The sequence below is a fragment of the Ranitomeya variabilis genome, chromosome 3 (assembly GCF_051348905.1).
Source record: "Ranitomeya variabilis isolate aRanVar5 chromosome 3, aRanVar5.hap1, whole genome shotgun sequence".
In the NCBI taxonomy this organism is placed as follows: domain Eukaryota; kingdom Metazoa; phylum Chordata; class Amphibia; order Anura; family Dendrobatidae; genus Ranitomeya; species Ranitomeya variabilis.
Window position 1 is genome coordinate 225,947,571 of NC_135234.1, and position 26,907 is coordinate 225,974,477.

A 26,907-nucleotide genomic window follows, 5' to 3' on the forward strand; every position below is an offset into this window, starting at 1 on the left:
AGATGTGACAAGGGAAAGTTTAATGGATGTGGAGGGACAGGCTATTTAATGTCATTATGAAGGGGCAGAGACTAAATACTTTGAGGGTTTGAAACATGAAAGGCCATCCTAAACATTCAAATGCTATTTATATATTTGTATATTTCATGTATAACTTAATAGGTACATGATCGGAGCAAGTAATGGAGCATAGTTCTGCATCTGTCAACGTTCTAAAAAAAGGGATGTTAACAAAAAAATAATCAATACGAGAGTGATCGCTGTTCAAGTGTGAACAAAATCTGAATGATTTTTCTTTTAATTTTTCTTTCTGTGGGTGGGGTAACAAGTATCAACTGTCAGGTTGCCTTTAACTTTGGCCTTTGACTTGACTGTAGGACTACCAGGTCTTATTATGAATACAGTATTTTGCTGAACTGGCATATGGCTGATACGATCTTCTGTAAAAAAAAAAAAAACATCCTCTGCCTATCATAAACACAAAAGCCATTTTTATCAATCACTGCCTCTGAATATACCACTGACATCCTACATGGTAGCTGCCTATGCAAATATCTATTGACTTTCCTTTCAGCTGGTCTTTCTGCAACACCCGCTAGGGCCATGGGGTACTTGGAACCGGGTTACACAGCTCTTAAAGGGGCGGTCATGACAGCAGTGACCCGGTCCATGGCCCTGGGCATGCAACTAAAGGGGATGAGTGATGGAAAGGAATAAAGTTTATATAGGAAAAGGGGATTATTCGTGATGCCCCCTGTGGTACTCGGCCAGGAATGACCGACGCTGCTTAAAGTGAGAACGCTGGGGCCAATGGTGATGCAGCTGGGATGGCTCTGCTCCCCAGATGCAGAGCTGGGGGGCCCAGGGCTACCAGGACAGTCTTGTAAGGGACTTATGGACATTGGGGTGCAAGACTGAGGGTGCAGGAATAACCAGAGGACTCAAGGGTTGCAGTTTTCTTTACCTTAATGCCAGGTTGCAGATTCAGTCACAGCTGGTGATGGAGATCCAGGCAGCCTGGAAGCAGTTCGGAGTGCACCTGGCCATGTGGGGTTAGAGGCCTTCCTACTGCGCTATTCCCTGATGCTTGGCACTTTTAGTTCTCTTCAAGTCCCTCTCTCGGTCTGTCCACTTGGTGAAACACTACCCGCATGGCAGGCAGCTTGAGCCTGATCCAGTTCTCACTCCCTCATGGTGACTCCGGGCTCTGGTATGCGGCTATGCCTTTGGGTGTGAGCTGAAGCCAAGAGACCTGCAATCTCCTGTCCTCTGGATTTAGCTGCGGAGCCTGCAGTTCCCACACAACCACAGACACTGGTGTCTGGTCTTGGCGCTCCATACTGGGGTGAGCTCAGTCGCAGCTCCACTCCCAGACTCTCCTCACTTGCCTCCTCTTCCTTCACTTTCTCAGACTACACTCACTAACTCCGCCTCCAGGCCAGAACTTATAGGGAAGTTCCCTTGAAACTGGGTTTACAGCTCCCCCTTGTGGTCTGGATGTTAGAATCTTTTGTTTTTGACCATCCTCGTTCTTGTTGTGGTTTTCTGGCTGCTGGTCTTTTTCCCCTGGTGCTGGGTTGTCTTAGGTTGGTGATTGTATCACCCTATATTACCCAGCACCTGCCTCTCATTCCTTGCTGGACATCAGTGTTAATCCGCTAGAGTTCTGGCTAGGTGCTTTGATAGCTTTCTGTGTTTGATATTGTGCAGTTCTGGGATCTCTGGTTCTGCTATCTTTAGTTTCTGTTTCAGTTGTTTTCTGCAGCCATCTCTGTGTTTTCTGTTAGGAGGAGACCTGTTTTTATACTCAGTCCTTAGATCTTTCAGGGACCTCCTTCCCCCTATCTATAGTTCTTTGCTGAGATAAACCTAGGATCATCGGTGGGTCTATTCACAAGGAATGGGTCGCCCACTCCATCGTAGGGTATCAGCCTAGTCTCAGTGCAGGGTCAGTTTTCCCCCTTCTATCCTAGCTCTGTGTTGCAGTTCTGTAACACTGGAGTCAGGAAAGTGCTGCATGCCAGAGTACCTGCTAAGCGGATCCCTTCTTGCTTCCAGGCATGACATCACCCCCTGTGAGGGAGGCAATGCCACTGTGGCAACTGGTCTCCTGAGGTGCCACATTTCTACCACACAAGAACCTTGCTGAGAATACAAAATACATAGCAATCTCATCATGGACTGAGCTCATTAAAGCAACTATTATTGAACCTTATGCAATATTGTTTTGTACTTTATGTGAACATAGTTGAATCGCTATTACAATAGTGTTTGGCAAATACAGTTAATGTTGTATGTTTGGAGCAAATTGCAATACTTTCATTAAAAAGACCACACACAAACTACTGACAACAAAGAAAAAATTATGCTATTGTTTAATTAGCAGAAAATTTACAGACACATTTGCAATATGGAGATAAATAGATGCAATATGGAGATAGATAGATAGATAGATAGATAGATAGATAGATAGATAGATAGATATGGGATAGATAGATAGATAGATAGATAGATAGATAGATAGATAGATAGATAGATATGGGATAGATAGAAAGATAGATAGATAAATAGATATGAGTTAGATAAATTAGCATTAAAATTCAGCACCAGCAAGAGTACTAAGTGAAACAAGTAAAGTCAGTATTGCTATAACTTCCAGAAATGTCAGCAGCAGCCAAAAAATGCCCCAAAGGTTTTAATAAAACCAAGCTCCAAATGGCTCTCTTAGCTGCAGTACATTGGCAAAAAGTCCATTTTCCTAGCTTGATACATCTCTCCCTCTCTCCTAATTTATTAAAGCTAATAGCGTGAGTGAATTCTGAACATTACTCTGAGCAGCGGCTGCAGCAGTAGAGGGCTCAGCGTGGGAGAGTATTTTGCACAACACATTTATATGATAGATGGCATCTGAGAAGCTGTTCCCTTGTAAATGAGAACCAATACATTCCTTGCCATAGCAAATATTCTAAAACATCTGTCTCGCATGCATGTATCCACAAGACTGAAAAAAATGCCACAATATACTGATAAATGTATATATCCAAAATCATGAACCCACCATTAGATTCATTAGCAAAATTTACTATCCGCTGTTTGCAATAAACCAAACAAGAACAATTTAAATAGTCCAACACAACTAATATAAAAAGTGGTTTCTCCAAACACATAACAGACCACGACTGTTCAGGCCATGAAATAATGGAGCATAAAGTTTTTTGAAAATACTAAACATACTTTCTTTTTAACCCCTTAGTGACAGAGCCAATTTGGTACTTAATGACAGAGCCAATTTTTACAATTCTGACCACTGTCACTTTATGAGGTTATAACTCTGGAACGCTTTAACGAATCCTGCTGATTCTGAGATTGTTTTTTCGTGACATGTTGTACTTCATGGTAGTGGTAAAATTTCTTCGATATTACTTGCGATTATTTATGAAAAAAATGGAAATATGGTGAAAATTTTTAAAATTTTGCAATTTTCAAATTTTGTATTTGTATGCCCTTAAATCAGAGAGATATGTCACACAAAATAGTTAATAAATAACATTTCCCACATGTCTACTTTACATCAGCACAATTTTGGAAACAAATTTTTTTTTTGTTAGGGAGTTATAAGGGTTAAAATTTGACCAGCAATTTCTCATTTTTACAACACCATTTTTTTTTAGGGACCACATCACATTTGAAGTCATTTTGAGGGGTCTATATGATAGAAAATAACCAAGTGTGACACCATTCTAAAAACTGCACCCCTCAAGGTACTTAAAACCACATTCAGGAAGTTTATTAACCCTTTACGTGCTTCACAGGAACTCAAACAATGTGGAAGGAAAAAATGAACATTTAACTTTTTTTGCAAACACTTTAATTCAGAACCATATTTTTTTATTTTCACAAGTGTAAAAACAAAAATGTAACCATACATTTTGTTGTGCAATTTCTCCTGAATACGCTGATACCCCACATGTGGGGGTAAACCACTGTTTGGGCGCACCGCAGAGCTTGGAAGAGAAGGAGCGCCGTTTGACTTTTTCAATGCAGAATTGGCTGGAATTGAGATCGGATGCCATGTCACGTTTGGAGAGCCCCTGATGTGCCTAAACAGTGGAAACGCTCCACAAGTGACACCATTTTGGAAACTAGACCCCTTAAGGAACTTAACTAGATGTGTGGTGAGCACTTTGAGCCCCCAAGTGCTTCACAGAAGTTTATAACGTAGAGCCGTGAAAATAAAAAATCGCATTTGTTTACACAAAAATGATATTTTCGCCCACAAATTCTTATTTTCACAAGGGTAACAGGAGAAATTAGACCACAAAAGTTGTTGTGCAATTTCTCCTGAGTACGTCGATACCCCATATGTGGGGGTAAACCATTGTTTGGGCACACCGCAGAGCTTGGAAGAGAAGGAGTGCCGTTTTACTTTTTCAATGTAGAATTGGCTGGAATTGAGATCGGACGCCATGTCGCGTTTGGAGAGCCCCTGATGTGCCTAAACAGTGAAAAAACCCCACAAGTGACACCATTTTGGAAACTAGACCCCATAAGGAACTTAAATAGATGTGTGGTGAGCACTTTGATCCCCCAGGTGCTTCACGGAAGTTTATAACATAGAGCCGTGAAAATAAAAAATCACATTTTTTCTACAAAAATGATCTTTTTGCCCCAAAATTTTTATTTTCCCAAGGGTAACAGGAGAAATTAGACCACAAAAGTTGTTGTGCAATTTCTCCTGAGTACGTTGATACCCCATATGTGGGGATAAACCACTGTTTGGGCTCACTGCAGAGCTTGGAAGAGAAGGAGCGCCGTTTTACTTTTTCAATGTAGAATTAGCTGGAATTGAGATCGGATGCCATGTCGCGTTTGGAGAGCCACTGATGTGCCTAAACAGTGGAAACCCCCCACAAATGACACCATTTTTGAAACTAGACCCATTACGGAACTTATCTAGATGTGTGGTGAGCACTTTAAATCCCCAGGTGCTTCACGGAAGTTTATAACGTAGAGCCGTGAAAATAAAAAAGTCGCATTTTTTCTACAAAAATGATCTTTTTGCCCCCAAATTTTTATTTTCACAAGGGTAACAGGGAAAATTAGATAACAAATGTTGTTGTGCAACCTCTCCTGAGTACGTCGATACCCCATATGTGGGGGTAAACCACTGTTTGGGCGCACTGCAGAGCTTGGAAGAGAATGAGTGCCGTTTTACTTTTTCAATGTAGAATTAGCTGGAATTGAGATCGGATGCCATGTCGCGTTTGGAGAGCCCCTGATGTGCCTAAACAGTGGAAACCCCCCACAAATGACACCATTTTGGAAACTAGACCCCTTAAGGAACTTATATAGATGTGTGGTGAGCACTTTAAACCCCCAGGTGCTTCACGGAAGTTTATAACGTAGAGCCGTGAAAATAAAAAATCCTTTTTTTTCACTCAAAAATGATTTTTTAGCCTGCAATTTTTTATTTTATCAAGGGTAACAGGAGACATTGGACCACAAAATCTGTTGACCAGTTTGTCCTGAGTACGCTGATACCCCATATGTGGGGGGAGGGCACTGTTTGGGCACCCATCAGGGCTCAGAAGGGAAGGAGCGCCGCTTGGAATGCAGACTTTGATGGGATGGTCTGCAGGTGTCATGTTGCATTTGCAGAGATCCTGATGTACCTAAACAGTAGAAACCCCCCACAAGTGACTCCATTTTGGACACTAGACCCCCCAAAGAGCTTATCTAGATGTGTGGTGAGCACTAGGAACCCCCAACTGCTTCACAGAAGTTTATAATGTAGAGCCATGAAAATAAAAAAAATCATATTTTTTCCATAAAAATGATCTTCTCACCCCCAAATTTTTACTTTCACAAGGGTTACAGGAGAAATTGGACCCCAAAATTTATTGTGCAATTTATGCTGAGTAGGCTGATACCCCATATGTGGGGGATAAACCACTGTTTGGGCGCATGGCAGAGCTTGGAAGGGAAGGAGCGCCGTTTTGGAATGCAGACTTTGATAGAATGGCCTGCAGGCATTATGTTGCGATTGCAGAGCCCCCGATGTACCTAAACAGTAGAAATCCCCCACAAGTGACCTCATTTTGGAAACGAGACCCCCCAAGGAACTTATCTAGATGTGTTGTGAGAACTTTGAATGCCCAAGTGCTTCACAGAAGTTTATAATGCAGAGTCGTGAAAACAAAAAAAAATATTTTTTTCACAAAAAAGATTTTTTTAGCCCCCCCAATTTTTATTTTCACAAGGGTAACAAGAGAAATTGGACCCCAAAAGTTGTTGTCCAATTTGTCCTGAGTACACTGATACCCCATGTGTGGGGGGGGACCACTGTTTGGGCGCATGGCTGAGCTCGGAAGGGAAGGAGTGCCGTTTTGGAATGCAGACTTTAATAGAATGGTCTGCAGGCATTATGTTGCGTTTGCAGAGCCCCCGATGTACCTAAACAGTAGAAACCCCCCACAAGTGACCTCATTTTGGAAACTAGACCCCCGAAGGAACTTATCTAGATGTGTTGTGAGAACTTTGAATGCCCAAGTGCTTCACAGAAGTTTATAATGCAGAGTCGTGAAAACAAAAAAAAATATTTTTTTCACAAAAAAGATTTTTTTAGCCCCCCAATTTTTATTTTCACAAAGGTAACAAGAGAAATTGGACCCCAAAAGTTGTTGTCCAATTTGTTCAGAGTACACTGATACCCCATGTGTGGGGGGGGACCACTGTTTGGGCGCATGGCTGAGCTCAGAAGGGAAGGAGTGCCGTTTTGGAATGCAGACTTTGATAGAATGGTCTGCGGGCGTTATGTTGCATTTGCAGAGCTCCAGATATACCTAAACAGTAGAGACCCCCCAGAAGTGACCCCATTTTGGAAACTAGACCCCCCAAGGAACTTATCTAGATGTGTGGTGAGAACTTTGAATGCCCAAGTGCTTCACAGAAGTTTATAATGCAGAGTTGTGAAAATAAAAAATATTTTTTTTTTCCACAAAAAAAGATTTTTTAGCCCCCAAGTTTTTATTTTCACAAGGGTATCAGGAGAAATTGGACCCCAAAAGTTGTTGTCCAATTTATCCCGAGTACGTTGATGCCCCATATGTGGGGGTAAACCATTGTTTGGGCGCACGGCAGAGCTCAGAAGGTAAGGAGCACCATTTTACTTTTTGAGCACAAAATTGGCTGTGGCGTTTAGAGACCCCCTGATGTACCTAAACAGTGGAAACTGTTGTGAATTCTGTTTGTGGGCTCCCCCGGTGGTGTTTTATGGTAGTGCCACTTATTTGCCTTCTTCTATCCTTGATCACCTGTTGACACCCATTAGGGGAGTTTCCTATTTAAGGCTGCTTGGCTGCTGGTCTGATGCCGGCCAACAATGTATCAGTAGCATTCTGTTGCATTCTCCTGCCTCAAGATCCTGTTCAGCTAAGTTGAATTTTGTTTCTAGTTTATTCTATTTTTGTCCAGCTATTTGCAATGTGACTCTCTGTAGCTGGAAGCTCTCGTGGACTGGAATTGCCACTCCAGTGGCATGAGTTGTCACTGGAGTTTTAAAGTAATTTCAGGATGGTGTTTTTGAGTAGTGTTTTGAAGTTGACCGTGAAGTGACTCTTTCCTGTACTTCTGCTATCTAGTAAGCGGACCTCACTGTGCTAAATCTGCTGTTCATCCTACGTATGTCTTTTCCTCTTGACTCACCGTCAATATCTGTGGGGGGCTGCTATCTCCTTTTGGGGTTCATCTCTGGAGGTAAGGCAGGCCTGTATATTCCTCTGATAGGGGTAGTTAGATCTCCGGCTGGCGCGTGGTGTCTAGGGCATCGTAGGAAACACTCCCCGGCTACTTCCAGTGTCGTGTCAGGTTCAGGTCACGGTCACTTTAGTTCCCATCACCCGAGAGCTAGTCCGTTGTTATTTTGATTTCCCTGCCATTGGGAAAATCATAACAGTTTGGCCGGCCACATGTGTTAAAACTATGCACTAAAGCAGGAAAGGATATGAAAAGGTTTTTTTTCCTTCTGTGTTTGGAAAGTGCACCTTAGTGCTTATTTGTACTCCTTGCTTAAACTGCAGTCTTCAGCCTTTTTTTTTTTCCTCTCCTCTTAATCTCTGAATGGCTTTGGTTACACCTGTTTGAATCATGGATCCACAGAGTTTGGTTGCAGGTCTGAATAACCTGGCTACAAAGGTCCAGAACTTACAAGATTTTGTTATACGTGCTCCAATGTCTGAACCTAAGATCCCTATGCCTGAATTTTTTACCGGAGACAGATCCCGTTTTTTGAATTTCAGAGAGAATTGTAAATTGTTTTTGTCTCTGAAATCTCACTCTGCTGGTGATCCTGCGCAACAGGTTAAAATTGTTATTTCTCTATTGCGGGGTGACCCACAAAGTTGGGCATTTGCATTGTCGCCAGGGGATCCTGCGTTATTAAATGTAGATGCGTTTTTTCTGGCTTTGGGGTTGCTTTATGAAGAACCTAATTTAGAGATTTTGGCTGAGAAAGCCTTGATAGCTCTTTCTCAAGGGCAAGATGAAGCTGAGATATACTGCCAAAAATTTCGTAAATGGTCGGTGCTTACTAAATGGAATGAGTGCGCTCTAGCAGCTAATTTCAGAGAAGGTCTCTCTGATGCCGTGAAGGATGTCATGGTGGGGTTCCCTGTGCCTACAGGTCTGAATGATGCCATGAAATTGGCTATCCAGATTGATCGGCGTTTACGGGAGCGCAAATCTGTGCACCATATGGCGGTATCTTCTGAGCAAAAATCTGTGCACCATATGGCGGTATCTTTTGAGCAAAAACCTGTGCACCATATGGCGGTATCTTCTGAGCAAAAACCTGTGCATCATTTGGCGGTGACCTCTGAAAAGGCACCAGAGCATATGCAATGCGATAGTGTATTGTCTAGAGGCGAACGACAGAATTACAGGCGCAAAAATGGTTTGTGCTTCTATTGTGGAGATCCAGCTCATGTTATATCAGCATGCTCTAAACGCATAAAGAAGGTTGATAAAAAGGTTGATAAATCTTTTTCTATGGGTACCTTGCAGTCTAAATTTCTTTTGTCCGTGACATTGATTTGTACTTTATCATCTGTTACTGTGGATGCTTATGTGGATTCTGGCGCCGCTCTGAGTCTCATGGATTGGTCCTTTGCCAAGCGTTGTGGGTTTGATTTAGAGCCTCTGGAGGTTTCTATTCCCTTAAAGGGTATTGATTCTACACCTTTGGCTAGCAATAAACCACAATATTGGACACAAGTGACTATGCATCTGTCCCCAGACCATCAGGAGATTATTCGTTTCCTTGTGTTATATAATCTACATGACGTATTAGTACTTGGATTACCATGGTTACAAATTCATAATCCAGTCTTGGACTGGAGATCAATGTCTGTGCTGAGCTGGGGATGTCAGGGGATTCATGGGGATGCACCTTTGGTTCCCATTTCTTCATCTACTCCCTCTGAGATCCCAGCATTTCTGTCAGATTTTTATGATGTCTTTCAGGAGCCTAAAACTGATTCTCTCCCTCCTCACAGAGAGTGTGACTGCGCTATTGAGTTGATTCCCGGTAGTAAATTTCCTAAGGGTCGCTTGTTTAATTTGTCTGTACCTGAACATACTGCTATGCGGGAGTATATCAGAGAATCTTTGGAAAAGGGTCATATTCGCCCCTCTTTGTCTCCACTGGGGGCAGGGTTTTTCTTTGTGGGTAAAAAGGATGGTTCATTGAGACCTTGTATCGACTATCGACTTCTGAATAAGATTACAGTTAAATACCAGTATCCGTTACCTTTACTGACTGATCTTTTTGCTCGCATAAAGGGGGCGAAGTGGTTCACTAAGATCGATCTACGTGGTGCGTATAATTTAGTGCGGATTAAGCAGGGGGATGAGTGGAAGACCGCATTTAATACGCCTGAAGGCCATTTTGAGTATTTGGTAATGCCTTTCGGTCTCGCGAATGCCCCTTCCGTTTTTCAGTCCTTTATGCACGATATTTTCCGTGAATATCTGGATAAATTTATGATTGTGTATTTGGATGATATTTTGATTTTTTCGGAGGACTGGGAATCTCATGTTCAACAGGTCAGGAGAGTTTTTCAGGTTTTACGAGCTAATTCTCTATTTGTGAAGGGCTCAAAGTGTATTTTTGGGGTTCAGAGAATTTCCTTTTTGGGATATATTTTTTCCCCTTCATCTATGGAGATGGACCCTGTTAAGGTTCAGGCTATTTGTGATTGGGTACAACCTACTTCTCTAAAGAGTCTTCAGAAATTCTTGGGATTTGCTAATTTCTATCGCCGATTCATAGCGGGTTTTTCTGCCATTGCTAAACCTTTGACTGATTTGACCAAGAAGGGTGCTGATGTTGCTAATTGGTCCTCTGCGGCTGTGGAGGCCTTTCGGGAGCTTAAGCGCCGCTTTTCTTCTGCTCCTGTGTTGCGCCAGCCTGATGTTTCGCTCCCGTTCCAGGTTGGAGTAGATGCTGTGGTTGATAGAATGCATCAGATTTGGGGACAGGTTGTGGACAATCTGAAGTTGTCCCAGGAGAAGACTCAACAGTTCACTAATCGTCATCGGCGTGTCGGTCCTCGTCTTTGTGTTGGGGACCTGGTTTGGTTGTCTTCTCGATTTGTTCCTATGAAGGTATCGTCTCCTAAGTTTAAGCCTCGGTTTATCGGCCCTTATAGGATTCTGGAGGTTCTCAATCCTGTGTCCTTTCGTTTGGACCTCCCAGCATCTTTTACTATTCATAATGTTTTTCATCGGTCATTGTTGCGGAGGTATGAGGTGCCGGTTGTTCCGTCTGCTGATCCTCCTGCTCCTGTGCTGGTTGAGGGTGAGTTGGAGTATGTGGTGGAAAAGATCTTGGACTCCCGTGTTTCCAGACGGAAACTTCAGTATCTGGTTAAGTGGAAAGGCTATGGTCAGGAGGATAATTCTTGGGTGACAGCATCTGATGTTCATGCTCCTGATTTGGTTCGTGCATTTCATAGTGCACATCCAGATCGCCCTGGTGGTTCTGGTGAGGGTTCGGTGCCCCCTCCTTAAGGGGGGGGTACTGTTGTGAATTCTGTTTGTGGGCTCCCCCGGTGGTGTTTTATGGTAGTGCCACTTATTTGCCTTCTTCTATCCTTGATCACCTGTTGACACCCATTAGGGGAGTTTCCTATTTAAGGCTGCTTGGCTGCTGGTCTGATGCCGGCCAACAATGTATCAGTAGCATTCTGTTGCATTCTCCTGCCTCAAGATCCTGTTCAGCTAAGTTGAATTTTGTTTCTAGTTTATTCTATTTTTGTCCAGCTATTTGCAATGTGACTCTCTGTAGCTGGAAGCTCTCGTGGACTGGAATTGCCACTCCAGTGGCATGAGTTGTCACTGGAGTTTTAAAGTAATTTCAGGATGGTGTTTTTGAGTAGTGTTTTGAAGTTGACCGTGAAGTGACTCTTTCCTGTACTTCTGCTATCTAGTAAGCGGACCTCACTGTGCTAAATCTGCTGTTCATCCTACGTATGTCTTTTCCTCTTGACTCACCGTCAATATCTGTGGGGGGCTGCTATCTCCTTTTGGGGTTCATCTCTGGAGGTAAGGCAGGCCTGTATATTCCTCTGATAGGGGTAGTTAGATCTCCGGCTGGCGCGTGGTGTCTAGGGCATCGTAGGAAACACTCCCCGGCTACTTCCAGTGTCGTGTCAGGTTCAGGTCACGGTCACTTTAGTTCCCATCACCCGAGAGCTAGTCCGTTGTTATTTTGATTTCCCTGCCATTGGGAAAATCATAACAGGAAACCCCCCAATTCTAACTCCAACCCTCACCCCAACACACCCCTAACCCTAATCGCAACCCGATCCATAATCCTAATCACAACCCTAACCCCCAAACACCCCTAACCCTAATCCCAAAGCTAACCATAACCCTAATCAAAACCCTAAACCCAACACCCCCCTAATCCTAATCTCAACCCTAACCTCAAAACCTAACCCTAATCCCAATACACCCCTATCCTTAATCCCAACCCTAGCCTTAACCCTAATCCCAAACCTAACCCTAATCCCAAATATAACCCTAATGCCAACCCTAATCCAAATCCTAATCCCAACTCTAACCCTAACTTTAGCCCCAACCCTAGCCCTAACCCTAACTTTAGCCCAAACCCTAACTTTAGCCCTAAACCTAGCCCCAAACCTAACCCTAACTTTAGCCCCAACCCTAGCCCTAACCCTAGCTCTAACCCTAATCCTAGCTCTAACCCTAACCCAAGCCCTAACCCTAACCCTAAGGCTATGTGCACATGTTGCGGATTTTGCTGCGGATCCGCAGCGTTTCCGCAGCTGTGGGTCCGCAGCAGTTTCCCATGAGTTTACAGTACAATGTAAACCTATGGGAAACATAAAACGCTGTGCCCATACTGCGGAAAAAAACACACGGAAACGCAGCGGTTTACATTCCGCAGCATGTCAATTCTTTCTGCTGATTCTGCAGCGGTTTTACACCTGCTCCATAATAGAAAACCGCAGGTGTAAAACCGCAGTGGAATCGGCACAAAAACCGCGGTACATCCGCGATAAATCCGCAGGAAAAACGCAGCGTTTTGGTCCTGCGGATTTATCAAATCCGCTGCGGAAAAATCCGCAGAGAACCATTCTATGTGTGCACATATCCTAACCCTACCCCAATCCCTAACCCTACCCCTAACCCTACCCCTACCCCTAACCCTAACCCTACCCCTAACCCTAACCCTACCCCTAACCCTACCCCTAACCCTAACCCTATTTGGAAAATAGAAATTCATACATTTTTTTTATTTTATTACTTTTTTCTTACTAAGGGGGTGATAAAGGGGGGGGTTATTTACTATTTTTTTATTTTGATCACTGTGATGGGATCTCACAGTGACCAAAATAAAAAAAGAGGAAGAATTTTCTTCTGCCGGCCGGCAGATCATGGCCATTTTCTTACCGAAGCAAGAAGCCGGCGGCCAGCAGAAGAAGCAGGAGGACCCAGGGACACCAGTAAGTATAACAGGGTCCCCGAATCCCCCTATTTCTCTGTCCTCTGATGTGCGATCACATCAGAGGACAGAGAAATGACATCGCTTTTTTTTTTTTTTTTTTTTTTTTTGTGGTCGCCGGTAAAGTTAATTACCGGCGATCGCAAAACAGGGGTCGGTAAAAACCAACCCCGATCATGTTCTTTGGGGTCTCGGCTACCCCCGGCAGCCGAGACCCCAAAGAACATCCGGGTGCCGGGCGGCAGGCGCACTGCGCATGCGCCCGCCATTATTTCCCCGGAAAAAGATGGCGGCGCCCATCGGGAGCCACGAGGAGCTCCGGGGGAGGTAGGTGAGTATTGGGGGGCTATCTGGGGCTATCGGGGACCACATTTCTCTGTCCTCCGATGTGCGATCACATCGGAGGACAGAGAAATTAAATGACAAATCGCGTTTTTTTTTTTTTTTTTTGCGACCGCCGGTAAACGGTTAATTACCGGCGATCACAACTCGGGGGTCGGTAAAAAACCCCCGAATCATGTTCCCTGGGGTCTCGGCTACCCCCGGCAACCGAGACCCCAGAGAAAATCCGACTCTGGAGGGCGCTATTCACTTTTTCCACAGCGCCGTTAATTAACGGCGCTGTGGTTTAAGTACCCTTAGCGGCCGCCGTTAAAAGGCGTATCGGCGGTCGTTAAGGGGTTAATTTATCTTTCCATTCATCTGGGATCATAAGTAGTGTTGAGCATTCCGATACTGCAAGTATCGGGTATCGGCCGATACTTGCTGTATCGGAATTCCGATACCGAGATCCGATATTTTTGTGATATCGGGTATCGGTATCGAAACAACATTAATGTAAAAATGTGTAAAAGACAGAATTAAAATAAAAAATATTGCTATACTCACCTCTCCGACGCAGCCTGCACCTTACCGAGGGAAGCGGCAGCGTTCTTTGTTTAAAATTCTCGCTTTTCTTTCCTTTACGTGAGTCCCGGCTTGTGATTGGTCGCGTGCCGCCCATGTGACCGGGACGCAACCAATCACAGCAAGCCGTGACGTAATTTCAGGTCCTTCAGGATTTTAAAATTACGTTCCGGCGTTGTGATTGGTTGCGTCGCAGTCACATGGGAGACGCAACCAATCACAGCAAGCCGTGACGTAATTTCAGGTCCTTCAGGATTTTAAAATTACGTCCCGGCTTTGTGATTGGTTGCGTCGCAGTCACATGGGAGACGTAACCAATCACAAGCCGTGACGTCACGGGAGGCTGGACACGCGCGCATTTTAAAATGGGCGCGTGTCCAGCCTCCCGTGACGTCCCGGCTTGTGATTGGTTGCGCCGCGATCAACCAATCACAAGCCGGGAGGCTGGACACGCGCCCATTTTAAAATTTTAAAATTTCGTCACGGCTTGCTGTGATTGGTCCGCGTCCCGGCAACATGGCGCCGTGACCAATCATAAGCCGGGACGTCACTGGAGGCTGGACACGCGCTTTTTAAAATGGGCGCGTGTCCAGCCTCCCGTGACGTCCCGGCTTGTGATTGGTTAATGGCGGCCATGTTGCCGGGACGCGGACCAATCACAGCAAGCCGTGAGGTAATTTCGTCACGGCTTGCTGTGATTGGTCCGCGTCCCGGCAACATGGCCGCCCTGACCAATCACAAGCCGGGACTTCACGTAACCAAGTAAAAGCGCGAATTTTAAACAAACAACGCTGCCGGTTCCCTCGCTGAGGTCCAGGCTGCGTCGGAGAGGTGAGTATAGCGATATTTTTTATTTTAATTCTTTCTTTTACACATTTATATGGATCCCAGGGCCTGAAGGAGAGTTTCCTCTCCTTCAGACCCTGGGAACCATCAGGAATGCCGTCCGATACTTGAGTCCCATTGACTTGTATTGGTATCGGGTATCGGATTGGATCCGATACTTTGCCGGTATCGGCCGATACTTTCCGATACCGATACTTTCAAGTATCAGACGGTATCGCTCAACACTAATCATAAGGTTATATCAGAAAAAACAATAGCATAAACCTGGAAAACAGGAAGAGAGAAATGTTTATGTTTCCCCTTAGCAATATTTTTCTTATCTCTTGTTTCATAGGAAAGGATCTGTTATTGCCTTGTTGAATAATGATGGAGATGAGAATGGATCCACCAAAAATCAGCAAGCAGTGTATATAGATATATACAGTAGTGCTCAAAAGTTTACATACCCCGGCAGAATTTTTGCTTTCTTGATCTTTTTTCAGAGAATATGAATGATAATACCAAAGCTTTCTCTCCACTCATGGTTAGTGGTTGGGTGAAGCCATTTATTGTCAAACTACTGTATTTTCTCCTTATAAATCATAATGACAACCCAAAATACAAATGATCCTGATCAAAAGTTCACATACCCCATTTCTAATTAATACCATATATTGCCACCTCTAACATCAATGACCGCTTGAAGTCTTTTGTGGTAGTTGTGGATGAGGTTCTTTCCTTTCTGAGATGGTAAAGCTACCCACTCTTCTTGACAAAAAGCCTCCAGTTCCTGTAAATTCCTGGGTTGTCTAGCATGAACTGTGCTCTTGACAACTCCCCAGAGTGGCTCAATGATATTAAGGTCAGGAGACTGAGCTTGCCACTGCAGAACTTTCACTTTGTTCTGCTGTAGCCAAAGACAGGTCGACTTGGCCTTGTGTTTTGGATCGTTTTCATGTTGGAACGTCCAATTACATCCCATGCGCAGCTTCTGGGCTGATGAATGCAAATTTGCCTCCAGTATTTGCTGATAATGTGCTTTATTCATCTTTCCTTCAACTTTGACCAAGTTTCCTATGCATTTGTAGCTCACACATCCCCAAAACATCAGTGATCCACCTCCATGCTTTACAGTAGGAATGGTGTTCCTTTCATTGGAACTTGTCGACCTCTCTCCAAATGTAACGTTTATGGTTGTGGCCAAAAAGTTCAATTTTGGTCTCATCACTCCAAATTACCTTGTTCCAGAAGTTTTGAGGCTTGTCTCTGTGCTGTTTTGCGTATGGTAGGCAAGATACTTTGTGGTATTTGCACAGTAAAGGCTTTCTTCTGGCGACTCGACCATGCAACCCATTTTTCTTCAAGTGCTTCCTTATTGTGCTTCTTGAAACAGCCACAGCACTAGTTTTCAAAGAGTCCTGTATTTCAGCTGATGTTATTTGTGGGGTTTTCTTGCATCCGAAACAATTTTCAGTTGTGGATGACATTTGTGTTGGTCTACCTGACCGTGCTTTTGTTTTTACAGAGCTCCTGATTTTCCATTTGTTAATCACAGTTTTAATGCTGCTGATTGGCATTATCAATTCCTTGAATATCTTTTGGTATCCCTTGCCTATTTTATACAGTTCAACTACTTTTTCCCGTAGATCCGTTGACAATTCTTTTGATGTCCCCATTAGGGTTGAGCGAAACGGGTCGTTCATTTTCAAAAGTCGCCGACTTTTGGCAAAGTCGGGTTTCATGAAACCCGATCCGACCCCTGTGCGGGGTCGGCCATGCGGTACGCGACTTTCGCGCCAAAGTCGCGTTTCAATGACGCGAAAAGCGCCATTTCTCAGCCAATGAAGGTGAACTCAGAGTGTGGGCAGCGTGATGACATAGGTCCTGGTCCCCACCATCTTAGAGAAGGGCATTGCAGTGATTGGCTTGCTGTCTGCAGCGTCACAGGGGCTATAAAGGGGCGTTCCCGCCAACCGCCATCTCACTGCTGCTGATCTGAGCTTAGGGAGAGGTTGCTGCCGCTTCATCAGAAGCAGGGATAGCATTAGGCAGGGTCCATTAACCACCAAACCGCTTGTGCTGTAGCGATTTCCACTGTCCAACACCACCTTTGGTGTGCAGGGACAGTGGAAGCTACATTTTTTTTTTTCCTCAGCGCTGTAGCTCATTGGGCTGCCCTAGAAGGCTCCCTGATAGCTGCGTTGCTGTGTGTATGCCACTGTGCAAACCAACTGCTTTTTTCAAAGCACAAATCCTCTTGTTCCTTCCTTTCTGCACAGCTATCTTTTTTGTTTGTCCACACTTTTTATTTAATTTGTGCATCAGTCCACTCCTTATTGCTGCCTGCCATACCTGGCTGAGATTACTGCAGGGAGATAGTAATTGTAGGACAGTCCCTGTTTTTTTTTTTTTTGTGGGAGATTAAGATTGGCATTTCTGCTAGAGTGCCATCCCTGTGTGTGCCATCTCTCACTCAGTGGGCCATAGAAAGCCTATTAATTTTTTTGCTTGATTTGGGTTCTAAAATCTACCTGAAAAAAAATCACTACATCAATCATTGGGAGAAAAATATTGGCCTCAGGGCTTGTGTGCCACTCCTGACTCCTGTGTGTGCCATCTCTCACTCAGTGGGCCATAGAAAGCCTATTTATTTTTTTGCTTGATTTGGGTTCTAAAATCTACCTGAAAAAAAATCACTACATCAATCAGTGGGAGAAAAATATTGGCCTCAGGGCTTGTGTGCCACTCCTGACTCCTGTGTGTGCCATCTCTCACTCAGTGGGCCATAGAAAGCCTTTTTTTTTATTATTTGGTTTCTAAAGTCTCCCTGAAAAATAAAAAAAAAATAAAACAGTGGGAGATTAATATTGCCCTTTCTGCTTGTGTGCCAGTCTTGACTCCTGGGTGTGCCCTCTCTCTCTCTCAAATTGTGGGCCATAGAAAGCCTATTAATTTTTTTGCTTGATTTGGGTTCTAAAATCTACCTGTAAAATAATCACTACATCAATCAGTGGGAGAAAAATATTGGCCTCAGGGCTTGTGTGCCACTCCTGACTCCAGTGTGCGCCATCTCTCACTCAGTGGGCCATAGAAAGCCTTTTTTTTTTTTATTAATTGGTTTCTAAATTGTCCCTGAAAAAATCATTTTATCTTATTCGGTTTCTAAAGTCTCCCTGAGAAAAAAAAAGTAGGTGGGAGATTAATATTGACATTTGTGCTTGAGTGACAGTCCTGCGTGTGTGGCATCTCTGTGATTTGGTGCCACAGAAAACAGAGTGTGTAACATTGTGCCTGATTTTCCTTGTGGTCTCACCAACCTGTTAAGGGATATTGAAATCATACTGAAGTTATAGCTCACCGTGTAAGTTGTTTGACAGCAACAAATAAAGTTACTTTGGTTAAGTTTTTAAAACAATGAGGAAGTCTGGTGCAAGAGGTCGTGGCCGTGGGCGTTCATTGTCAGCTGGTAATGATGGTAGTGGTAGTGGAGCATCAGGTGGTCGTGGGGATAAAAATATTCCACCTAAGTCTGGAGCTGTGGAGCCAGTTTCGTCGTCTGGCTACACAAGGCCTTCGAACGCTCTCTTTTCTGGGAGTAGGAAACCCGCTTTTAATGCCGGAGCAGCAACAGCAAGTTTTGGCTTACATTGCAGACTCAGCCTCTAGCTCTTTTGCCTCCTCTTCTGAAACTGGTAAATGTAAAAGCAGCGCGTCGCTTGTGGATGTTCACGGTCAGGGACAAGTCGCTTCCTTGTCCTCTTCAGCAAAAACTACAACAAGAGAGAAGGATGCAGCAGGCGACACAACGGGTTACTCCATGGAGCTCTTTACACATACCGTCCCTGGCTTAGAAAGTGAAACACTTAACAGGCCATGCCCATTACAAGTAGATTCTGACATGGAGTGCACTGATGCATAGCCACAGCCAGAGTACTATGCTGCTCCTTTGACTCAGACCACAACATTGCCCTCTCAGGGTACTGATCCACAATCAGACCCTGATGAGACTATGTTGCCCCGCCACGAACGCTATACCACCGACCGACACGGTGACACAGACGAAGTTGCACACGTGCTCGAAGAGGAGGTAATAGATGACCCAGTTGTTGACCCCGATTGGCAGCCATTGGGGGAACAGGGTGCAGGCGGCAGTAGTTCAGAAGCGGAGGTGGAGGAGGGGCCGCAGCAGTCATCAACATCGCAACAGGTTCCATCTGCCGGGCCCGTATCTGGCCCAAAACGCGTGTCAAAGCCAAAACCTGTTGGAGGACAGCGTGGCCATCCGGTTAAAGCTCAGTCTGCAATCCCTGAAAAGGGATCCGATGCTAGGAAGAGTGCAGTCTGGCATTTTTTTAAACAACATCCAATTGATCAGCGCAAAGTCATCTGTCAAAAATGTTCAACTAGCTTAAGCAGAGGTCAGAATCTGAAAAGTCTCAATACTAGTTGCATGCATAGACACTTAATCACCATGCATTTTCAAGCCTGGACTAACTACCAAACGTCCCTTAAGGTTGTAGCACCCTCGGCCAATGAAGCTAGTCAGCAACGCAACATCCCTTCCGTCACTGTAAGGCCACCATTTTCCGCACCACCGGCAGTATCTGTGCAGGTTTCTTTGCCAGCCAAAAGCAGTCAGGGTCAGGGAATCACCAGTTTTGTAGGAGAAAATATTGCATATAGGGCACCGGCGGAAACAATACCGTCTCCAACCGTCTCTCAGTCTGCCATGTCCACCGGCACACCCAAAAGTTCCACGATCTCCAGCTCTCCAGTCCAGCTCACACTACATGAGACTCTGGTTAGAAAAAGGAAGTACTTATCCTCGCATCCGCGTACACAGGGTTTTAACGCCCACATAGCTAGACTAATCTCGTTAGAGATGATGCCCTACCGGTTAGTTGAAAGCGAAGCTTTCAAAGCCCTGATGGAGTATGCTGAACCACGATACGAGCTACCCAGTCGACACTTTTTTTCCAGAAAAGCCATCGCAGCCCTGCACCAGCATGTTAAACAGCGCATCATCCATGCACTCAGGCAATCTGTGAGTACAAAGGTGCACCTGACTACAGATGCATGGACCAGTAGGCATGGCCAGGGACGTTATGTGTCCATCACGGCACACTGAGTGAATGTGGTGGATGCAGGGTCCACAGGGGACATCAATTTTGGGACAGTTGTGCCTAGCCCACGGTCTAGGAAACAGTTGGCTGTAGGCGTTCGCACCCCCTCCTCCTCGTCCTCCTGCAGAAGCTACAGCTCTTCCACAGACCGCAGTCGGCCAACCACTCCATCGGCAGATGACACTGTTGCACACCAGTTGTCCCATTATGGGCCAGCTACTGGCAAGCGTCAGCAGGCTGTATTGGCTATGAAGTGTTTGGGCGACAACAGACACACCGCGGAAGTTCTGTCCGAGTTCTTGCAACAAGAAACGCAGTCGTGGCTGGGCACTGTAGATCATGAGGCAGGCAAGGTAGTGAGTGATAACGGAAGGAATTTCATGGCTGCCATCTCCCTTTCCCAACTGAAACACATTCCTTGCCTGGCTCACACCTTAAACCTGGTGGTGCAGTGCTTATTGAAAACTTATCCTGGGTTGTCCGACCTGCTCCTCAAAGTGCGTGGACTTTGCTCACATATCCGACGTTCGCCTGTACACTCCAGCCGTATGCAGACCTATCAGCGGTCTTTGAACCTTCCCAGCATCGCCTAATCATAGACGTTGCAACAAGGTGGAACTCAACACTGCACATGCTTCAGAGACTGTGCCAACCGAGGCGGGCTGTTATGTTTTTGTGGGAGGATACACATACACGGGCAGGCAGTAGGATGGCAGACATGGAGTTGTCAGGTGTGCAGTGGTCAAAGATACAAGACATGTGTCAAGTCCTTCAGTGTTTTGAGGAATGCACACGGCTGGTTAGTGCAGACAATGCCATAATAAGCATGAGCATCCCCCTAATGTGTCTGCTGATGCAAAGTTTGACGCACATAAAGGATCAGGCGTCTGCACCAGAGGAAGAGGACAGACTTGATGACAGTCAGCCATTGTCTGGTCAGGGCAGTGTACAGGACGAGGTAGCGGGCGAAGAGGAGGTGGAGGACGAGGAGGATGATGGGGATGAGTATATTTTGAATGCGGAAGCTTTCCCGGGGGCACTGGAAATTGGTTGCATGGCAAGGCCGGGTTCTGTTTTTTTGAGGGACACAAGTGACGTAGATTTGCCTGAAACTGCCCCTCAAGCAATCACAACCGGAGATTTGACAACTGGAACTTTGGCCCACATGGCGGATTATGCCTTACGTATCCTAAAAAGGGACACACGCATTACGAAAATGATGAACGATGACGATTACTGGTTGGCCTGCCTCCTTGATCCACGCTATAAAGGCAAATTGCAAAATATTATGCCACATGAGAACTTGGAACTAATATTAGCAACCAAACAATCAACTCTTGTTGACCGTTTGCTTCAGGCATTCCCAGCACACAGCGCACGTGATCGTTCTCACATGAGCTCCAGGGGGCAGCAGACTAGGAGTGTTAGGGGTGCACACATCAGAAGTGGCGTTGGACAGAGGGGTTTTCTGACCAGGTTGTGGAGTGATTTTGCTATGACCGCAGACAGGACAGGTACTGCTGCATCAATTGAAAGTGACAGGAGACAACATTTGTCCAGTATGGTTACTAACTATTTTTCATCCCTTATCGATGTTCTCCCTCAACCGTCATTCCCATTTGATTACTGGGCATCAAAATTAGACACCTGGCCAGAATTGGCAGAATATGCATTGCAGGAGCTTGCTTGTCCGGCAGCAAGTGTCCTATCAGAAAGGGTATTCAGTGCTGCAGGTTCAATATTAACCGAAAAAAGGACTCGTCTGGCTACCCAAAATGTTGATGATCTAACATTCATTAAAATGAACCACAACTGGATTTCGAAATCTTTTGCCCCGCCTTGCCCGGCCGACACCTAGCTTTCCTATGAAAAGCTCTTGCCTGTGGACTACTGTGAATTACTTTTCTAATGTCTAATTTGCTGCAGCTGATTGTCCAGCATACGACATGTTTACACCTCCCTAAATGGCCAAACTCCCCACACGGGGCCGTGGTATCGCGACTTGGCGCAAGCACCTGTGAGACTGCTGTTTGTCTGAAGAGGTGGGTGTGCTCGCTTTTGGTCGACGGCATTGCTACTGGGTCCCTCATAGTACAATAAAGTGTCTCTGGCGGTGGTGGTGCGCACCCAACGTCAGACACACTGTTGTAACATGAGGGGCCCTGGGCCTGTACCGCCGGCCACAAGAGAGTTCACCCACCCCCAGGTCAAACATTGCTCTACCACTTCCACAGTTATCTCTCACACTTCCACCAATGTTTAGTCTATACGCTGACATCCTTCCATACCTGCCACTGACAATACCATTGTGTTGACATGTATGATGGTACTTAACATAGTCAGGGGCAGTGTCCTCTGTTTACCACAGTAAATACTTTGCGCTAAATTAGTAGGTCTGAAACAACGCAGAGGATCCCACCCCTGAACCTAATGATTGCACCCTTTAGTGTTTTTGTTTTGTTTTAATGCGAGACATTCACATTTATTTGTTGTTTTTGACTACTAACTGGCAGACACTCATTACAATCGGCCTCCATTGACCAGACCACTGCTGCCCGTGTACCCCTGGAACCAATTATAAAGTGCCTACAGCCAGCCCCTTTTATTATGTTAGGCCTTGGAAGCCTGTCTGCGGTCCCTCCTTCCACTAGGCCTCCACTGACCAGACCACTGCTGCCCATGTACCCCTGGAACCTATTTTACAGTGCCTACAGCCAGCCCATTTTATTATGTTAGGCCTTCGAAGCCTGTCTGCGGTCCCTCCTTCCACTAGGCCTCCACTGACCAGACCACTGCTGCCCGTGTACCCCTGGAACCTATTTTACAGTGCCTACAGCCAGCCCATTTTATTATGTTAGGCCTTCGAAGCCTGTCTGCGGTCCCTCCTTCCACTAGGCCTCCACTGACCAGACCACTGCTGCCCGTGTACCCCTGAAACCAATTATAAAGTGCCTACAGCCAGCCCATTTTATTATGTTAGGCCTTGGAAGCCTGTCTGCGGTCAATCCTTCCACTAGGCCTCCACTGACCAGACCACTGCTGCCCGTGTACCCCTGGAACCTATTTTACAGTGCCTACAGCCAGCCCATTTTATTATGTTAGGCCTTGGAAGCCTGTCTGCGGTCCCTCCTTCCACTAGGCCTCCACTGACCAGACCACTGCTGCCCGTGTACCCCTGGAACCTATTTTACAGTGCCTACAGCCAGCCCATTTTATTATGTTAGGCCTTCGAAGCCTGTCTGCGGTCCCTCCTTCCACTAGGCCTCCACTGACCTGACCACTGCTGCCCGTGTACCCCTGGAACCTATTTTACAGTGCATAGAGCCTATTTTTTTATTTTATTTAATATTAATAAAGCCATGATGGACTACGCTGTACCACGCTATGAGCTACCCAGTTGTCAATTCTTTTGCGAGAAAAGCCATCCCACCCCTCCACCAGCATGTTAAAGACCACATTGTCCTTTCATTCTGTCAATCCAAAGGTACACCTGACAACAGACACATGGAGCGGTAGTCATGGCCACGGAAGGTTACGTGTCCTTTGTGGCGCAATGGGTTAATGTATTGGATGCATGGTCCACACAGGGGACAGCCTGGTAAGTCTGTCTGCAGTCCCTAATTCAAGTTGTCCTCAAATGAATAAATCTGAGCTTCCACCTTCTGGCTCTCATTAAGTACTGTTTTTTAAAAGATTGGTGGTTCCGGCCTACTAACGGCGTCTGCTCCTGCCTGGTGTTGTCCTCAACTGAATAAAGCTGAGCTTCTACCTTCTGGCTCTGATTAAGTGCTGTTTTTTAAAAGATTGGTGGTTCCGGCCTACTAACGGTGTCTGCCCCTGCCTGGTGTTGTCCTCAACTGAATAAAGCTGAGCTTCTACCTTCTGGCTCTCATTAAGTGCTGTTTTTTAAAAGATTGGTGGTTCCGGCCTACTAACGGTGTCTGCCCCTGCCTGGTGTTGTCCTCAACTGAATAAAGCTGAGCTTCTACCTTTTGGCTCTCATTAAGTGCTGTTTTTTAAAAGATTGTTGGTTCCGGCCTACTAACGGTGTCTGCCCCTGCCTGGTGTTGTCCTCAACTGAATAAAGCTGAGCTTCTACCTTCTGGCTCTGATTAAGTGCTGTTTTTTAAAAGATTGGTGGTTCCGGCCTACTAACGGTGTCTGCCCCTGCCTGGTGTTGTCCTCAACTGAATAAAGCTGAGCTTCTACCTTCTGGCTCTCATTAAGTGCTGTTTTTTAAAAGATTGGTGGTTCCGGCCTACTAACGGTGTCTGCCCCTCCCTGGTGTTGTCCTCAACTGAACAAAGCTGAGCTTCCACCTTCTGGCTCTCTTTAAGTGCTGTGTTTTTAAAAATAGGTGGTTATGGGCCTACTAATGGTGTCTGCCCCTGCCTGGTGTTGTCCTCAACTGAATAAAGCTGAGCTTCTACCTTCTGGCTTTTGGCCTACAGTAGCAAATATTAAACTGCATTTGGCCTATTAGTGTGTTTGGGCACTTAAAACAGTGTCTGCTGCTCCTGGGTTTGCTACTCCACTCAACAAAGCAATGCCGCCTGATTAGTCCTGTTACCAATTTTGAACTGCATTTAGCCTACTTTATTCTTTGGCCCTATATCTGTTTCCTCCTCATCCTGCCCATTCCCCAGCCACTGCTAGATGAGTCTGCTGGTACATTGACCTAGACCACTACATTCCCCTTGCACTCTACACAGCCAGAATCTGACCCTGCTGAAAGTAAGGTTCCCCTTCCCGCATGTTATACCACCTTACACAGGGACAAAGAGGAAGGTGCAGATGAAAGTGCAGGTTCCTTCATCAGGTGGGGGGGGCATACTCGTTGGCGACGTCACTGGCACAGGGCCCCTCAGAGTACGCAAAAGTGTCGCTGCTGGTGGGAGGCGCCCCCGCCGTGCAAACACACCGCTGTACTTTGAGGGGCCCTGTGCCATTGCCAATGCCAACGAGGGGGCCTCCCTGCTTGCTTAGGATCACAGCACTTGCAAACTTGACATACTTACCTCTCACTGCTCCACCGCCGTGACGTAGTCCACGTTTCCTGGGCCCACTAAAAGCTTGAACCAGCCCTACCCTCCACAACTTTTGCAAAATGACCCCCAAGTTCCAATGCCCAACTATTATTATAAAGTTAATTAAGATTGACAAGCTTCAGAAACAAGAGTGGATGTTTTTGGCATTAAAATGGGCACTGTAGGTGTTTTCCTGGCCTCCACTCACTGCCGACTATGCTTCCCCATTGACTTGCATTGGGTTTCGTGTTTCGGTCGATCCCCGACTTTTAGCGATAATCGGCCGACTGCACTCGACTCGACTCTGGACAAAGTCGGGTTTCACAAAACCCGACTCGACCTTAAAAAAATGAAAGTCGCTCAACCCTAGTCCCCATGACTCAAAATCCAGAAATATCAGTGGCTGAATGAAAGATGCAAGAGTCTGTCTGGATCCCAGAAACTCACTCAGCTTTTATGCACACACACAGATGACAAGCAAACAGGTCACAGGTGAGGATGTTACCTTTAGTAGCCAGTCAAACCCATTTTGTCAACTTCTTTGCATGATATCAGACTAAAATCACCAGGGTATGTAAACTTTTGATCAGGGTCATTTAGATGTTTTGGGTTGTCATTATGATATAAAAAGAGAAAACACAGTAGTTTGACAATAAATGGCTTCACCCAACCACTAACCATAAGTCAAGAAAACGTTTTGGTGCTATCATTCATATTTTCTGAAAAAAGGCAAGAAAAGAAAAATTCTGCCGGGTTATGTAAACATTTGAGTACAACTTTATATACTGTATATTCCTTACTGCTGATCTTTGGTGGATTCAATTGAGGGGCAGATTGGTCCAATTGTTTTGCCCTGCAATGGACTTGATATCAGGCAATAGTAATTAATTTGTGTATCATATACTGTATATAGAGTGGGTATGGAAAATATTCAGACCCCTTTAATTTTTTCACTCTTTGTTTAATTCATTTGGCAAACTCAAAATAGTTACTTTTTTTCTCATTAATGTACACTCTGCACCCCATCTTTACTGGAAATGTACTAATGTCTGTCACCATTCTTGACTGGCCCAGCCAGAGTCCTGATCTAAACCCAATTGAGCATCTCTGGAGAGACCTGAAAATAGCTGTACACCAACGTTCAGTATCCAACCTGACGGAACTGGAGAGGATTTGCAAGGAAGAATGGGAGAGGATCCCCAAATCCAAGTGTGAAAAACTTGTTGCATCATTCACATGAAGACTCATGGCTGTTCTAGCTCAAAAGGGGTCTTCTACTCAATACTGAGCAAAGGGATTGAGTACTTATGACCATGTGATATTTCAGTTTTTCTTTTTTTAATGTACCGGTATTTGCAAACATTTCTACATTTCTGTTTTTTTTTCAGTCAAGATGGGGTGCAGAGTGTATGTTAATGGAAAAAAATTAACTTTTTTGAATTTACCAAATGGCTACAATGAAACAAAGAGTGAAAAATTTAATGGGGTCTGAATACTTTCAGTACCCACTGTGCATATATATATATATATATATATATATATATATATATATATATATATATATATATACATAAACTGCATATACACTGTATGTAAATATATACTATTAATGTGTGGACAGCTAACACCAGAAGTATACATACCCTATCTAAAAAGACACATATGCATGTTTTTCTCAATATGTGATATGAGATCAGAATAAACCTTTCCCCGTTTAACCCCTAAAGGACCAGGGGTATTTCCATTTTTTGCTCCCCTTTTTCCCACAGCCCTAACTTTTTTATTTTTCTATCAATATGGACATGTGAGGGCTTATTTTTGCAGAATGAGATGTACTTTTGAATGGCACCATTGATTTTACCATATTCTGTATTAGAAAATGCGGTGAAATTGCAAAAATTGCAATTACCCAATTGCAGCCCTTCTCTATGTAGCAGAAATGCTCACTTGCTATGAGCACCTACCACTAGGCGGAACTCATAGCAATCTGGCTATGACA